An 18,469-nucleotide genomic window follows, 5' to 3' on the forward strand; every position below is an offset into this window, starting at 1 on the left:
ATCTGGTGAAACCAACACATTACTTTTGTAAAGAGGCACAACGTAATCACAGGAGAGTAAAATACCTTCACATCTACTTTCTATTAGACTGGCAAAACAGTGGCTAAGGAAGAAAAGATGTTAACCATACTTTTAAGAATAGTGCATCACACATTCAAGATCAGTAAGAACTTTTGTAACTGTTCACTCTTAGAATTACAGTTACCCACCCACTCTTTACAAGTAAGTAAAACACTCGATTTCTTTTCTAGGCAGAAGTCCCAATCCCTTTAAAGTCTTTCCCTTATTCTTGGAGCATGAGTGTTCTCAGTGGCAGAAGGGGGGTCACTAGGACTAGTGACCAACAGGCAGTGTTAGAATAGGTTCTATAGTAGCAAAAGTCAGAGTTCCTTAGGAAAACTGGGAAAACAGGTGAGTACTTTACTTTTAGAGTTATAAGAGGGTCCAGGGGCTTCACAGAAGACACTCCAGCAGGATTCTAGCAGTGGGACTGGGTGCACTGGACGAGGGACCTCCCAATCACAGAAAACAACCCAGGACTACACAGAAATCCCAAAAGGCTTAAGGTAAGTATATACCAAAGCCAACACAGTACCTCAGCAATGAAGAAGAGATTGCAGCAGAACTTCAGGGTCTGCAGCCAAATACCCGGTCAATGGATTCCTTGTCCTGGAGACTGAACACAAGCCCTCAGAAGGGACTTTGCAGCAGGAATCGATGCAGAAGGCTCTAGGCAAGATTTCCCTCATGGCTGAAAGCGGTTCTGCAAATTTGACGCTTTTTCAAGGAGCACACAAGAAGACAGAATATCGCAATTGATTTCTCGTCGTTAAAAAGGTCCAGCACTCTTGTAAGGGGACTATTTGGACTCGATTCGTGTCTCTGGAGATACACCAGGATGCCCACGAAGTTTCAGCGAGATTCGAAATTCAGAAGACTGTGCACCGCACAGTGGTAGGAGGTCCCAGGGTAATAGGGTATTGCAAGAACGCAAGGTCGCAGCAACCCATGGGATGGCTCAAAATGCAGGTCTTCTTGAGTCTAGTAGGTCGCACCAGGCTCTGGGTTCGGGTCATCGTTTTCGGAGACCCCAGGTCGATTGGAAGGAAGGGCTGCAGCAGGCTCCGGTTACACAGCAGGCTCTCCGGTCGGTGGAAATCTTCTCCGCCGCTTTTTCTTCTTCATCCACTTCGGTTTTCTGTTCCAGTGGTCGACATGACTTCAGCTTCCAGGTTTCCAGTATTTATCAGGAATTACAGCACAACCTCTGCATTCTCTCACTGCATTTTACAAGAAAGGGGCGTCTGGTTGTCCAATCAGGACAGCCAGCCCCCAACTGGGATTTGTCCCAGTTAAAGCAAGGCATAAGACAAAGGATGGGAATTTTGCACCACTTCCTGTCTTACAGACTGACTGGAGCCTGGGCGGGGTGTCCAGGGGACTCCCGCCAAAGACAAAATTCAAACAAAGGAATTTCCTGCCCTGGATGTCAGGGGAAAGAACAAGAAATAACAAGAAACACTACAATGGCAGAAAAAGAAGACAGGGCCATTTTTGTAAAATGAGCACCCTGTTATGCTCACCTGGTATCCACAGGGACGCCACCTAGCTGGGTTACTCGCTGGTATGCTTCTCAGCTTTGCCCTGATGTGGTCTGCGGGGAAGGTTCTGCCTGAAAATACTGGAGGGCTGTGTTCAAGACTGACCGACTGGGTTAAGTATCCTCCCTCCACCACTGTATGATTTCAGTCCCTCTGGCGCCCTCTCCTCACCTTGTGGTAGAATTAGGCGGGCTCTCCGTCCTGCCTTCTTTGCAGGGGCGCATTGTCTTTCATGGGCGAGTGCGGTTCAGTTACTTCACTGACTCCGGCCCGTTTGATAATGTTCAGGGAGGTCTTATTGCTGTTCTTTATTTTTGTTGCTATCCTGCATGCCTTTCTTTGTTTAAAATGTCTCTTTTTTCTCTGTTAGGTATGCAGAGCTTCAGCGCGGCGAACTGGCTTGGTTGAGCCTCGCTGGTAAATGATGGCGCATTATGAGCGCTATGATGCGGTAAGTAAGCGCTATGCGCAGCGCTGCAAAGTCTTGCCTTTGCTAACCTGTGTTTTCCTTCCTTGTAGGTCGTGGTGTTCTTCAGCGCGAGTGGAATGTCTGGAGTGGTACCAGCCGAGAGGCGACCAGCCAGGTAAGCCTTTTGAGCAGTTCGTAATTTGTAAATGTCTCTACAGCTTTCTTTAATGTTGCCTCAATCTTCCTCTTTCAGGTCGTTCTGTCCGGGAGGCGTGCAGATTCGAGGAAGCTGTTCTCAGTAGCTGCGAGTGTTTAAAGATGAAGACTGCAGGTAAAATGCTGCTGCTAATGATGTTCCTTTTGTCTCCTTGCAGGTTCTGCTTCTCGAGGTTCGAGGGAATAGCTGGATACGGTGAGCGTCACGTTGCAAGCTGCAAAGTAACACGAAGCATGTTCTGCAGTCAGGGTGTGGTTTATATAGCCCGGGTAAAGTAGTACCAGGGAAAGTAGTTCCAGGCCTGCCACACCCAAAACACTAAACCACATAGCTTGGTTCTTAGGAACCAAGCTATGTGGATGCCTCCATGTTGGCTGACAATACAATAAAGTAGTTCCCAGGCACATTGTTGTTCATGGTGTATGAGCCTGGCGCCATATGCACCAGGACTGGCCCCATGAGGGCTTTTGAAGAGGATGCCAGGCTCTAGAGGCCCTTGTCATGACTCCACCTGGCCAATGGATTTGCCAGAGGGGGTTTTGGGCAAGGGTCGTGACACACCCTTAGGTGCCTTTACTGCAGCTGTGATTACAGCCCACAGTAAAGGTGCACCAAATTAGTAAAAGGTATCACTGCCACCAGCCATTAAAGGTAAGCTTGTCACTGTAACAGAATTGTTACAGTTTTAATGTGAAAGGGGATACATTGCATCTCCCCAGCACTCCACATAAGGTGGGCTGTGCTGGTTTCACAGAATAAAATGTAAAAGGGATCCAAAGATCCTTTCTACCCTTGAGAACTGTAGTTCACTCAATATTCGCAAAATAAAGTTAAATGGGGAGCCCCTAGGGCAACCCAGCAACAACAAGCACTTATTGCCAATAAGTTGTTAAACATGATAACTTTAAAAAGACACTATGGAGAGTCTTAAAAATGACACCCATAAAAAGAGTTAAAGATGGGGGAGTGTGGAAAAAGGTTCCCAATCGCTGAGGTATTAATGAAAAATATCTCACTAGAAAAGCAAAAAGTTCTGGGGTTGAACCAGGAAAGGAAGATTTACCAGCTCTTACCCAACACATCAGGCTAGTGATTTGCTCCTCTAGAGGAAAAAAGTATATGTTGACTGTGACATGCTTGCTCACAAAGTGGGTAGAATGTCTTCCAGTCTCGAATTTTAAGACAGAGACAGCTGCTGCACAAATGACCAATCACATCTTCTCTTTCTAGGGGTAAAAAGAAAACTCCACATTGCCTACCGCCCGGCCTCAAACAGGCGTGTTTTTTTTTGTAACTTAAAGAAGTTTGTGGCTGGTTCTGGACCCAGGTGGGACATCCGATTACCACTTGTCCTGATGGCTTTTAGGACTACGCCATCTTCTGCAACAAAGATGTCTCCAACTGAGCACATAACCGGAGACAAAATGGTGTTACCTCACACTCTGCTCTACAGAACTCAGTAGCAAACCCAGATAAATGCAACCACTACTCATGAGTACATTTAAAATTTAAGGAAGCATCTCCAGCACGCTTTTGCGCATGCTCAGCGTAATTTAGAAAAGTCGGCTGAGGGAAGGAAGACTTATTATGTTCTAAAGACCACAAAGAAAGAATATGAAGTAGGTGACAAGATTTACCTGTACAATTTTCAAAGGAATCAGGGCAAGGAGTGGAACTTACTTCCAACTTGGAGTGGTGCCTTTCCAATTTTAGATAAAATATCACCCGTTACCTACAAGATCTGCATCCCAAAAGGAGAACAGACAGGAGAAAAATGGGTCCACATCAATCAGTTGAAAAGCTGTCATCCCAGACAAGCTTTAGGACTGATTGAAGAGCCAAATGAAAGTCGAGGAGACGAGCCATCTGAGGAAGGAAAAGGAAGGATGAACAATCGGATGGAAACTGAGACATGTATTATACAGAGAGTCATTTACTTAGTGCTCATTGTAAAGTGAAAGAAAATAAATACGGTTTTGAGAAATTGTGAAAATGTCTTCTGTTATAATTGTATGCTGTTTTGTCAATTATGTGTCCATCTTCTGTGGAAACATGGTGTGTAAAAATTACTGGACCTCTTTCTTGCTATTGTCAGATAACTAACTTCCAGCCTGGAGACAAGAGGGGAGCCCGGAGAGGACCCTCGGGATCCCGGAAGGAAAGAATAAAGGGGGTGCCATGCTACAGCCCCCAATCCAGAGACGGAAGGGGATGCTGGAGTGCCCACGCCCTAATGAAGGAAATTGAGCCAGACGGGCTCCAACAAACAAAAATATAAGAACAAGAAAATGGGACTTTGGATGAAAACCCCACTCTGCCCTGCTCTACCCCACAAATGAATCATGGATGAACAGGGGGGGAATTTGGGGACTAATCAAAGCCCCCAAATAAATGAAACTAAAGGGCCACAGGAAGCGTGGCCTGCCAGCTTTGGTCAAAGAAAATAAGAAAAATCTTCACACAGAAAAGGGGCCTATTAGGGCAGACTATGTGGATTTCTGCAGGCAACACAAGGATGCACTATGTGAAAAGGCTTACCTATCATTACAAAAGGAAAAGCAGCCTCTTTAATTCACAGTGGCAGAAGAAATCCAAAGGTCCCTTTCACATGAAAAACAGGATTTTCAAACACTGACACCAAAACGGCTTTGCATGTGTGGTTGCAGTTTAAAGCAAGACAAGAGAAAAATGTTCCCCAGCTAACATAATGATGTCAGGGAAAAGACAGTGCGTGTTGACAAAAACTGATGTATATTATGCTTCGCCTGCAAAATACCGAACATTTGAAAAGAAAAGCCCACTTTGTTTCCATGAAAACGTTTCTGTAGGCACAAGGCAGACCCTTTTGCTTGCTGTGGGGCTAACTTCACAAGGACTTCCCCAATGAAAGCCTGGCTTGCATCTCAACTGTTTACAACTTCAATAAAATGTGGCCGGGCAACGTCAAAAACCAAGTTTCCCTAGACCTGCTGTCTCTGAGGGCAGTTCTGAGCAGGCCAAATGCTCTAGCCAGTGCATGAGAGGAATGTGGGGAGGGGGATCTCTGCCTTGCCAAGGCCCCAGGTATTTACGACCTGTGCCCTATACCTCAAACAACAAAGAGACTAATGAAAACACTGGCCAGAGAGGCAAATGGTGTTGGAGACAGGAGGGCCTCCAATTTGCATATCCCAAAGATTTGCTGTTAATTTAAAAGTTCTATTATCATTTAGGCCTTTTCTCAGCAACGATAAGTCATACTGCATTGATTTAAGAGTCATTTTGAAAGATAATTTCCAGGTTATTTTGAGGAAATAAAATTCCTCCACCTGCGACTTAGGGAACTGTAATGGCCATCTAAAATGGATTTCTGGCTGATCTGAAAGTGTCCCGAATTCGGTGGAGGGTAAAATTAGGAATGTGGGGAGTAAATTACATGTTCCTAACTATTATGCTTTTTGTAAAAATGGCGGAAAATTGCCAAACGACCGTGCGAAATGGTGCTGACCTGGCTGTCGTTTTATATAATTCCCCATGATTAGCTGAAGCAGAATATATATAAATGATGGCAGTTACTAGTAAATCACAACATTTTTGACAACTAGATTTTTGCCAAAAAATTACATGGGCACAAAAGGAGATTTCAAATGGAAGTTGCCTTATGTCTGTGCCAGACTCCTAAACCAATCCATAGAGAGAGGCTTGACGTGGGAGCAGAGAGAAGGGCAACTGTCCAATCCTATTTGCGAGAACTCGTGCAGAGCACTCCCCAAGATTGTAAACTTGATGGTGTCATGACTGCTATATAAAGTGGATGTGGTATGCGAAAAAAGGAGAGCTACTAAAATTACCATTGTGAAAGGAGCTGCTAAAACCTACTATCTGACAGCTGCAAGGAAACACCAAAGTAGATTGCATTTGGTTGGAGCTCTTACTAAGAAGGCATAAAAGCTGACTGGGTCCTATGGCGACGAGCTGGGGGCCATCCTTGAGAGTGGAGTGACCAGAACCCTGCCCTACCTTTCCAGAGGGTCCTGAAATGCAGCTAGCTTTCCTGAACTCTAAATAGAAGTTTTTAATTTAAGTAGACTTGAGCGCTTTGTAACCAAAAGATGGGCGAATCTGCTGCGTTAAATCCTTTCCCTTAATACCTTGTATGCACGCTTTACTTTTGGTTGGGTCCCAGACCCTTCTCTGGTGATCAGTGATCGTATACCCGCCACTGTTACGAGGAAGATTTCCTTAGATGCACTCTTTACTGTTGTTCGGCTCCCAGACTCTTGGAGCACTTTCCCTGGCCTGAAGCTGATACCTCATAACTCCCCCTACATCCCTGCCAGTCCGCCCACGCTTCCGGTTACCTTCTGGGACTTGCTCACATGGCTCTAATCTCTCCAGGGACTGGGGCCGGTCTCCTTCCTGCTTCCAACTGCCGTCTGCTTCTTCTCTGCTTCTGCAGCGTCTTCTCGCGTTGAGACTTCTTGCAGTCTCAGCACCGCTTGGGGACCACACTGTCCACCTCCTCCAGGAGGTCGTGCCACTGCCTCGTCTATTTGCTGCTGACCTCAGTCCTGCCGATGCAGGACCCGTCACTCACTCTCTCAGCTTCCCGCTGGTATCCACTGCAGAACCCTTCCCTCAGGTCCACCACTTTCTTCGAAACTCCTGGGTTCTCCAACCAGGGAGGAAGGCAAAGGCGTCAAGTCCTCCTTCGCTTTCCTTCTTATGGGGCTTTCTCTGCCCCAGCGTAATGTCAACATCTGTTGTCAATGTTTCATTGATAATTCTCATGCCCCCTGTGAGCCACCTCGTCTCCAATCCAAAACATCAAGTTTAGTCTCATACATACCAATCATTTCCTTTGGCATAGGGTGTCTCTTAGGGTTGGAAGACCTAGAAGATCCTGGGAGAGAAGCATTTTCTACAGACAATTTCTTCATCTCTAAAGCATGAGCCATCTCCATTTCTCTGAGTCTTAATTCTTGATGTTTCATGGCAGTTTGTGCATCAATACGTTTCACTTCTAATTCAAGTCTCATTTTCTCTGTGCAATAAATTCAGGAGTAAGTGTAGGACCTGTAGGGGTCCCTGTGGACAGAGGTTGTGGTTTCTGAGCAGGCAAGGGATTGGTAGGGACTCCTAACAAAGAGTTATCTACTTCTTCAAAACCAACACTCTCAGAATCAGAAACATCCGTATCCACATTTGCTGGAGTGGTAGGCCCTTCCGACCCACTCTGCAGACTTTGTTTTCCCATCAATTTAGCAACCAGCTCAGATTTGTTTTCCTTTATCAGAGAGGCTCCTCTCTCTACACATGGTTCTCCGAACCTCAACAGTATAGTTTAAGAGACTCTCTTCACTGTAGTTTTCCATATTTGACATGATTTTCAGTTAATAGATTATTGTGGTGTTTAGCCTTGTGGTTAGTTGACCCAAGGTAATAGCACCACTCTAAGTGTAATCACTATACTTAAATTTCCTACTGCTGTACACCAGTGTTAGGCAGAATCCTGTGCAGTACCCTTAGGGTCCACTACACAAGATTAGGACTACAAGTGGCAGTACAATTTCACCTTTGGTACAAGCCCATACTACACAGAAAAAGTGGTAGCAGTGGCTGAGCAGCCAGACTTTCTCAAGAGCAAATGAGCAGTAGTAGAGATCACACAAAGTAACAAAGGGGGCCCTGGGAGTCCCTCTGCCAGACATTAGTTACGAGAGACTTACCCAGAGTCTTTAGCTCACTATCTTTCACAGAGAAGAAATATCCCAAACATATCAGTCTTTGTCCTGCCCTGGGGCAGTCCAGCACCGAAATGCTAGGCAATTCTCCTCTGAACAAGAGTACCAACAGAAACCCCTGAAACGTGTTTCGGTCATAGGCAATACTTTTGTCAAGGCAATAGAATCAGAGGACTCATTCACAGATGTAGATAAAATGTCACTGGAGCAGATGCTCAGTTGTTGAGGATCACACGGTATGACAGTTCGAGATTTACGTTGCCAGGAGTACTTGGATATTGTCAAACAGAAGCAAAAGTTATAAGAATGGAGACAGAAAGGACGAGCCTTCATGGAGGAAATGGGTTCACCCCAATTCCTTAAGGTTGGACGGAGAGAACGACCAAATGTGCTGAAGAAAAGCTGGTGCCATGGCAGTTGTTCCTGGTAGTTCCTGCAGACTCACGGCTCCTGCGACTTCAGCGATCTGCACTACCCAGGGATGAGGCCAGCAGCAGCAAAAGCAACAAATGAAAGGTGCGCTCCTTTAAATCAGGAGAGGGCTCTTCTGATGGCTATCTGGACCACTACAGCACTGTGCAGTGATTTCGTCCCAGGAGAGGATTCTCTGGCTGAAGAAAAAGGTGAGCTGGTTGACCCCACCAGGCTCAAGGGAAGATGACTCCGGACTGGATCTTCTCTTGTCGTTGAAGGGTAGATAGCTCAGGACTGCAGCAGGGCTTCACCAGGACTTGGGGTTGCAGCAGCCGTCTTCTTCTCCGCTTTTCTTCGGTTCTTTGCAGTTCCAGTGGTGACTATGACTTCCAGCCCAAGAGTCCTGCCTTTTATGCCAAAATCCCCCCATTCACAAAGCCTGGCTGTCAATCACACAGCAGAGGGGTTGTCGAGCCCGGACAACCACCTCAGCCAATGGATACAAAGTGCAACTTGGGTCTCCAAGGAGACCCTGTGCAGGGGGTGACTACACCCCTCCCTCACATTCAGCCAACCTAGACACCTAGGCGCCAAAAGAAGGGCTTCTCGAGAGAAGCCTGCCAAACGACGGTGAACAAAGGAGGCAAACATGGTTTGCCGCGCAAAGTAAGACACAAGAAAGATTTTAACAAGAAGAAATGGCGACAAAACCCAACCGGAGCCAAATTAAAACCAATATGGTCAAGCGGGTTTCATGTGTGACGCTACTATTTTAGCCTAAAACATTACCACGTTATATAATATAACCGCGGTAGAAAAGTTAGGGTAGATACCACTGCCACCAGCCAATTCTTAATGTTAAGGGAGCGAAACAATGCTCCAGGAGGCACAGATAAAAAGGGATAGTAGTTAACCCTTTCCAATACTCCATGTAAGATGGGGTGTACTAGATTTGTGGTAATGTGACTATATAAAGTTAATGGCAACTTTACATGTTTATGGGGGACAGTAGTCAGCCCCAGAAAAATTGAGTCATTTGGGAAGTGGAAAAGACAACCCTGTTTCACTGCACTGAAGGTGCTGTTTAACACACAAACAAAAAGATGATGCCTAGGGAGTTGGTGAAACTCCATAGCCCATGAGCACAACAAGTACAACACACTGTGGGAAAAAAGGTTCACACTCTTACCAAGTGGAAAAAAATAAACCCCAGAAATCCAGTAAAGCTGTTGAGGGACTCACTACGTAAGGGAAATTAGCCATAGCATGAGAATTCTCCCTAACACCCTTGTGTCTCACATCAGCCCCAGGAATGCTAAGGACTGAGTGCAACTTCTTGAGGTTGATAGAGAGCCCCAGATCGTATAACGTGCATGAGTGCTGAAGCTGTGTGACATACTGCCTCTGGAGATTCGCTCGAATAAGCCATTCATCGAGGTATGGATAGAGATGGTGGCCCTTCACCCTGAGCAGGGCTGCTACCGAGTTCATTAACCTTGTAAATACCATTGGGAACGAGTTGAGGCCAAAGGGGAAGACCTTGTACTGAAAATGAAAGCCCATGATCCTGAACCGCAGGAAGGAACGATGGGCTCCCAAATGGGGATGTGCAAGTAAGCATCCTTCAGATCCAGGGAGCACATCCAGTCTCCCCCAAACAGAGTCTCCGCAATAAGCACTGGAGTAACCATCTTAAACTTTTGAAGGGGTAGAGAAAAGGTTCATGGAAGAAAGGTCTAGAACAACTCTTAGGCCAGCCTGGTTCTTCTTCTGAATGGTGAATATTCATGAATAGAAGCCCAAGCCTTGTTGCGAAGCTGGAACCTCTTCCACCGCCTGACTCGTGATGAGCGAGCGGATTTCCGCCAATAGAGATGTCGTCCCAATCTGAGGGAGTGGAGGGGAAGATGGAGGAAATGGAGGGATTAGCAGGCAGAAGCCCGTGGAGACCACAGAGAGGATCCATGAAACTTGTCTGCCATGATAGAGAACCCCAGATCGTATAACGTGCGTGAGTGCTGAAGTTGTGTGACATATTGCTGCCTCTGGAGATTCGCTCAAATAAGCCACTTATCGAGGTATGGATAGAGATGGTGGCCCTTCACCCTGAGCAGGGCTGCTACCGAGTTCATTAACCTTGTAAAGGCCGTTGGGAATGAGTTGAGGCCAAAGGGGAGGACCTTGTACTGAAAATGAAAGCCCATGATCCTGAACCTCAGGAAGGAACGATGGGGCTCCCAAATGGGGACATGCAGCTAAGCATCCTTCAGATCCAGCGAGCACATCCAGTCTCCCCCAAACAGAGTCTCCGCAATAAGCACTGGAGTAACCATCTTAAACTTTTGAAGGGGTAGCAAAAAGTTCATGGAAGGAAGGTCTAAAACAACTCTCAGGCCAGCCTGGTTCTTCTTCTGAATGGTGAATATTCGTGAATATAAGCCCAAGCCTTGTTGCGAAGCTGGAACCTCCTCCACCGCCTGACTCGTGATGAGCGAGCGGATTTCCGCCAATAGAGTTGTCGTCCCAATCTGAGGAAGTGGAGGGGAAGAAAGAGGAAATGGAGGGATTAGCAGGCGGAAGCCCGTGGAGACCACAGAGAGGATCCATGAAACGTGTCTGCCATGACTTGAAGTGTAGGGCAAGCCTGCCCCCCACCAGAGACTCGTGGATCTGGATGACCTTGTCACAAAATATTACCCTCCGAGGCTGGTGCCTGGGAGGGAGACTGGAAAAACCCCTTGTGAGAGGCTTTGTGCTGCTTGCGCCTGTGCTGGCAAAGAGACCCGTCTGGTCATCTGGCGCGTCTTTCCTGAAAGCCCCTGAAGCAACCGAAGGTACATGCTCTATCCAAGCGCTGGTGATTTTGGCTATAGGCCTTGGGCAGTGACTTTGTCAAGATTGACAAGGATCTAGCTGTCTGAGAGATATTCTTCTTTTTGTCAAGTTCCTTGTCCATGTTAGAGTGGAACAAGCCCCCCCTCCCTTTCAAATGGCAGGTCTAGAATTCACTCCTGCACATCAGGGTTAAACTTGGTCGCCTTGAGCCAAGCTGTCGTCCTCATATCGTTGGCGATACAGATCGCTCTACCTGCTGTGTCGATGTGAGCCACTGTAGACTCCATGATATCTTGGGCCACAATTTTGGCTTCCTCCAATCCAGCCCTGAAGCGTGCCCAACTCTGCGCGGGGAGCTCTGGGAGGAAGTCTGCAATCTCCCTCCACAGCTTCTGATTCACCACTGCCAGCATAGCGTAAGCATTGGCCTGGCTTAGACGGAGTGTGGCATTAGAGTAGATCTTTTTGCCGTATGCCTCCAACAGCTTTTCCTCCTTCCCAAGGAGCACAGTGTTGGAGCAGCTGATGAAGACTGATGCTTGGAGTAAAGGGAAGACGGAGCTATAACGGATAATGCGGTTGAAGGTGCACCAACAGAATGAGGGAGTCCCCTTCTGCCTGCCTGTACTTGGCATCCAGGCGTTTATTGGTAGGCTTCGTTGAGTGCGGCTTCACCCATCCCTTCTTGGAAAGGGCTTCTTCATCCTTTTGCAGAGGGATGCCAGTTCTTGTGGCAGGGTGGTCAGCACTTTATCCAGAACCCCCGCCACAGGTTGTTCGACTTGAGGCTGCGGAATCCCCAGATATTCTTCTACCCCCGCAAGCCTCTTGTGGAAAGCCTTAGCTGACGAGGGAGTATCCTGGTCCTCTTCCTCATCCATGTCGCTCGCTGTGTCTTGCAGGTCCAGAGCTGACAGAGGCCTGCTGGGTGCAGGCAGCTGTGGCGTACTGACGGGCAGTGCTGGGGGCTACTGCAGAGGCTGTGCTGGAGGCAGAGCCTGCATGATTGATCTGAGCGTGGAAATCAAGGGTTGAACCAGTACCGGGATCTGCAACACCGTCGGAGCCTAAGGTGGTGCAGGGGTAGCATGTCCTTGATGACCCCCCCCCCCTGAGGATGGTGCCCATCTGCAGTGACTTCATGAGGGTAAGAACATTTTCTAAGAACTTATAATTGCATGCAGGGAAAGGGCCTGGAGGGGTGGGGGCCGTGCCCTGTGGTTGTTGAGGTCTTGGCAGTCATCCCTGCTGCACCCCGCTTGGAGCTGCATACCTCCCCTGTGGAGGTGTGGTTGGCTATGACGTGGACCAGGTCACCAGGGTGGTCCAGTCCCACCTTGACATGCGCTCCCATACCTGCTCTCCAGAAGGAAGAGGCTCTGGGCGAGCCGCCATCTGGTCTGGCCTGGCGGCCATTTTGTCATGCCTCTACATGTACCTGCTGTGTGGTGCTTGAAGAACCAGGGCCAATCTCTGCCTGTATGCTTAGAAGCGAAGGCTTGGACCTTCCCTGCACCTCAGGTAGAGACGTGGGAGGCGGAGTGCCCTCGGCCATGATGCCGGTAGTGCTGCGTGTAGGGCCACCTCAGGTATTTTCCCGATAGTAGAGCAAAGCCCCTCGGGGATGTCCCCGGTACAAGAGACTTGCTGCCTCTCAGTGGTGGGACCGGGAGAGTCTTGCGACCCCTCGGCCTGTTGGCTGGTAGCCTCGGTCTCCCTGCTGGTCTTAGGACATAGAAGGCCCCTCCCACTCGGGCACTTCCCTGGGAAGGAGACGCTTTTGCGAGGTGTGGAGGAGAACAGGGCACCTACATTGGGCCTGGTCTTCCTCCTCACTTAAGTCTTGAGGTCTTCTGGAGGCAATCTCTCGAACAGCTCCCTCCACCTGGCCAAGCGATTCTTGAGTGCTTGCAGTGTCAACACGTCGCTCACAGACCAGCCGTCCCAGCTGGGGTCAGGGCCAAGGCACCAGAGGCAGAGCGTGTGGGGATCCGACGTGGGGAAAGAATCCTCGCAGGCCAGACACCTGCTAAAGCCCACTGTCGTTGACATGCGCCAGGGAGGAGCGTGGCACCAGAGGAGAGAGTCTTCTCCGACAATCTAGGAGAAAACAGAGAGAGAAGAAAAATAGAACTTTTTGGGGGAAGAGTGTGGGGAATTACAAGGCCGGAGGCTTAACCCAGGAGCACTGGTGAAGTGGTCCATTCCCATGAACGTGGAAAAGAGGACTGGGGAGTGGCGCCCGAGTCAGGGGAGTGCATGCTCCCAGGGCCGCGCTCCCACGGGCATCTAAATTTAAAGCGGAGGACATTTCTTTCTGGTGAAAAAGCTTCCGTTTCCCGTCACTAGCGAGGGACGCCCATACAGTATGGAGGAAAGGGGACAGGACGTAGGAGTACGGCATTACGGTGGTTTTGGGAGCTGCAAGGTTGTAAATGGGATGTTTCTTGAGGTCAGGGTCTCACCACCTGCCCCTCAAAGGCCTGGGCTTTCCTGTCTGGCCCAAGGGAGGAGCTCTGGCTTGGGCACTGCCAGGTAAACCCAGCTGCCCCTGGTTTGGCTCCCTGGAGTCAGAGCTCCCTCGCCATACTGCAGCCTCCCCTGTACTCACAGGCTCAGTAATTTGGCCGTCCAGGGTTCCTCCAGTTATGGTTCTTCACTCCTGGCCTCTGTGCTTCCTCCAGCATCCCCCAGCTCACTCAAAGTGTGTTTGTGTGCTCCAACTTTTATACTGGCTGGCAGAGTTAACCAGAATAAGGTGAGAGTGGTTGCCCAGCCCTGCCTGTCTGCGTTAACGGGACAAGATGGAGACCGCCCATAGGAATTCATGGCACATTGATTCCTATGGGTAATCCTCATAGCTCCAGTCTTACTCTTCCTCGTCCAAGTGATTTTGGGGGAAAATAGTGGGGGAGAATTATGGGAGTTGTAGTATTCCTGAGTGGTGATTGGAAAAGGAGGAAAAATATCAGGAGAAGCGGAACGATCTTGTAAAATATGGGGTGTTGTGTTTGTTCTCCTTTTCCTGGTCCTCCTCCGCCACCCTTTGGTGTTGGTACCTGTTGGAATTGGGAAGGGGGCAACGGGACAAGACTTCCAATAATCTATAACGGTGGAGGAAAGGTTGGGTGGGAGTGTGTTGAAAAGGGGGGAATACCATGACTCTCCCAAGGGTGTTCCTCCCACAATCCCCAAGGAACCCCTGCCCAGGTGATCCTCCCTCGCATGTCCGCCCCCAGAGTTGGGATCCAAACGGGATGTCCCTCCCCTGGCCACATGAACAAAGGATGCCCGGTGTCTACAAGTGAGAACACCCTCAGGTTTCTCACAGAGATTACAAAACAGTTAGGTCGAGCCCAACAACATCAAAAGACTCTATGCATAACCACCAAGCGACAGCCCATTCGTTCTCTGTTGGGGACTCTTGTTTTATTTATCCTTTCGACATCGGAGAACAAAATGATCTCAAAATGGTACTGCCCCTACAGGATTTTAGAGCAACAAGGTCCCCCGAGTTGTCTGTTGGCCCAACCTGACAGACGACAGAAATAGCAAATTTACCACAATAATTTGCTGAAAGAATGGAGGGTTGACCCACTAGAGGAAGCTACTATAACCATGGCTACCCTTCTTACTGACTCCACTTAAAACATCAGTAATTCCCTTGAGATTTAGTGCACTACCAACAAGATCTACAGGATCTCTTAGACTAGTTCCCAGAGGCCCTCTCAGAACAACCAGGGAGAGTGAAGAATTTTTTGCACTATATCAGGATTCCACCCGGGCAAACTGTGAATCTAAAACGGTACCGGATCCTGGAAGCAAGGAGGAAGATTATTCAGACAGAGCTCGAGGAAACGCTCAAGGATACCACCACTGTGCCCTCGGAGAGTCCATGGTCTTTGCCTATGGTGTTGGTGGCAAAACCGGACAAGAGTTGGAGGTTCTGCATTGATTTTAGAAAACTAAACTGCAACTCTTAGTTTGACAACTACCCTATGCCACAAATTGACAAACTAATTGAAAAACTGGGAGATTTCAATTATATTTCCACCTTGAACCTAACCAAAGGATGCTGGTGGGGACCACTCAACCCCACAGATAGGGAGAAAACTGCTTTTTCCTCTCCACAGGGACTGTTTTAGTTCAAAGTCCTTCCCTTTGGTTTGCACATAGCTCCTGCCACGTTGCAGAGGGTAATGGATCAACTCCTGCACTCCAATACCAGTTTCTCTGGAGCGTATCTTGACGACATTATCCATAGTAAGACCTGGCTTGAATGCATACATCATCTGTACAAAATAACAAGAGCTCTCAGGGGGGCTGGGTTAACAGCTAACCCAAAGAAGTTTCATCTAGTCCAGATGGCTGTCAAATACCTGGGCGACTTCATAGGAAATGGATTACTCTGACCTCAGACAGAAAAGATCAAGGCAGTACAAGAAACAACTGTACCCAAGCCTAAAAGATACCTATGGTCTTTCCTTGGACTGACTGGCTACCACCGTTGGTTTATCACAAATCAGTCCACCTTGGCTGCCAATCTGACCGGCAAGGTAAAGAACTCCCATCCACAGAAGCTTGTCTGGGGGAAGGAAGACCAACATAGTTTCAAAGGCCTAAAATAGATCTTATGCCAAGAACCGATCCTGAAGATGCCTGATTTTAATAGAGAATTCCTTGTCCTGACTGATGCCTCCAAGGTCGGTTTAGGAGCACTACTCTCGGAGGAACGTAATGGGCTGGCACACCTCATTTTATACACCAGCAAGAAGCTGTTCCCCAGAAAGCAATGTTACGCCACTGTGCAACTTGAAGACCTAGCCATTAAGAGGCCTATTATAAACCTGAAATACTATCTGACAGGAAGACGTTCCGGCTGGTAACTGACCACTCCCCTCTGACCTGGATGAGCAGGAGGAAAGATCCCAATGCACAGGTTATGAGGTGGTTTTTTAGATCTAAAACCCTTTTGTTTCTCGGTGGAACATCAAAAAGGCAAAGATCAAGGCAATGTGAATTTTCGAAGTCGTTTCCCTCTTTCCAGTCAAGGTGGGGCCTCTCATTTAATGGGAGGGGTTTGTGACAAATCTGATCAATGTATCCCTTCTCCCCAGAGGGGAGCCACCCCCTGTAAGGCTGGGGAAGTGAGCCCACTCTGCAAGACTCTCTCCCTAGTGGTCTGGGCAAGTGGGACCTCACTGGAAGTGACTCCCCTCTTTGGGACAAGGACTCCCAGTCCGAGAAGGACCTCCCGGACCAGACTACCATTTCACCCTACATGGGTGTTACTTCGGTTTTAAAACCAGCAAACAGTGGCACTTCTTTGATTTATGATAATGGTGGCTCTCATCTGAACTCCACAGTTGAAGGACGACACACCCCTTTTTACTGTGATGTCGTACGTAAGCACAGGAGGAACTGTGAAGGAGGAGAAAACTCCTACGCAGGGAAGATAGTGAATTCCACGCAGAGACGAACCTCTGCGCAAGAGTCGTCTGGAGAGGCGGAGCCACGCCACACTGCAGAGCCGGCAGTGGTGTGGGAAGCAAGCCTAAACCTACCCGAATGCTAGAAGGTTGGCGTCCCATCCGACCAAGCAGCCAGTGTCGGAGGGAGAGGGGTTGTCCTGGTTTCCTCTAGTGGCACAACTATAAGGAAGGCCGTATGCACACCTTTCCAGGAGCAGACCTGTGTAGTGGAGGAAGAAATCTCCTACAAATCTCCTTACAATCAGGTACACTTAATATCAATCCTTTGCTGACCCCAGCAGTAACCATACCTGTTATGTGGTGAATCCCATCACCATGAATAATGTGGACAATTGCATTGAGTAGAGTTCTGAAAAGCGAGATAGGTAATGTAAGGGTGCAGAAGCAGGAGACCGACACAGGAAGGTCATGTTTGTTGGCATAAACCTTTATTTAATGAAAATAAAGTGAAAAACATATCAAAACTAAGGAAACTGTCAGAATGTCCAAGAAACAAAACGTCCTTCATCCAATGTGAAATCATATTATCAACCCTTACTCTTATAACTAAACTAATATGCCAACGTTCTTGGTCCAGGAGAATGGCTCCCTTCTCCTGGACGACTCACAGTTCCTGTGTTTCAAGCGATTCTTACCTCAGGTTTTGGTTTCCTTCCCCCAAGATATAAGTCTTTTATCAAAAGTGCAAATCAAATTTCTCAAATGGTGCAAAACAAAGTTCTCCTGTCGTTCACCAAAGTTGAAAGTTCAAGATAATGTCTCCCTTTTCTTGATGTTAGAAAGGACTCAAGTCACAGGGGGGATGACTTGCTTCCCCTGACTTCTCAAGTGTACCACAATGTTCAGAGGATGAGCCTCCTCTCTCGTTCTATTACAAGGTTTCCAATGCAACACCAAAGGAATTCTCATATTGACTTCTTTCCCAGTGATCTAACAAAAGCCTGGTTCACTATCCTGCCAGGTCTTGCTCTTCATGTCACAATTTCAAGTAAACATGTATGGATTCCCCTCCCTGGGAATCTGGCAGCCCGGCGCACCAACCCCGAAGGTACTGGCATGAGGTAGATGCCTCTGGATATGGCTTGGTTTCTCATGCGGGTCGCAGACCCTTATTTCAATTCCCTGGGAACGTAGCAGACCTGGTGTACTAACCTCCCCGGTACTGCCACGAGGAAGATCTCTCTGGATGTACAAGGGTTTCACAGGTGGGTCCCAAACCCTTATTTCCCTTCTTCGAGAATGGGACAGACCTGGTGCACTAACATCCCAGGTACTGCTAATCAGTTTCACACTAATGTCCCAGACCATTACTTTCTTATCTCTCGGCCTCTCGAATCCCCAACAGCCTGTCCAGTCCTCCAACCCTCCTCTGGGTGCTCACCAGTCTTCGCCCGTTCTCAGCGTTTTTTGCAGGTTACAGGGTCTGCAGCAGTTCCCTGTCTTTCGGGTAGGCAAACTGATCTGCAACCCCTTCTCACACGGCACAGCTTTCCCCAAGCCCGTTGTTCTTCCAGGGAAGGCTTGACCAGTAAGGAACTCTCCAGCTTCTTCCTGCTGTCTGTACTTCGCCGGCTTGCAAAGGTTCCCCCTCTCTCTGGTAGGCAAACCGGTCCACAGCCCTTTCACATCAGAATACTGTTCTCCTGCTCGTTGCTTCTCTAGGGACGGCTTGACAATACTTCCCGAGTTCTCGCTTCTATTTCTAGGAAGTTGGCAACCACAAGACAGTTCAATTTGGTTCATAGAGGAAATCTTTATGCACATCCTCCTCGTCTCAG

General features: G+C 48.2%; 1 protein-coding gene across 1 annotated transcript in view; it reads right to left on the reverse strand.

Moving 5' to 3' along the window:
* Positions 1 to 18,469, reverse strand: part of TUBGCP5 (tubulin gamma complex component 5) — a 1,250,274-nt gene that overhangs the window by 428,814 nt on the left and 802,991 nt on the right. The window lies entirely within an intron of this gene.

This window comes from Ambystoma mexicanum, chromosome 7p (assembly GCF_040938575.1).
Source record: "Ambystoma mexicanum isolate Mex_15411 chromosome 7p, UKY_AmexF1_1, whole genome shotgun sequence".
Taxonomy (NCBI): domain Eukaryota; kingdom Metazoa; phylum Chordata; class Amphibia; order Caudata; family Ambystomatidae; genus Ambystoma; species Ambystoma mexicanum.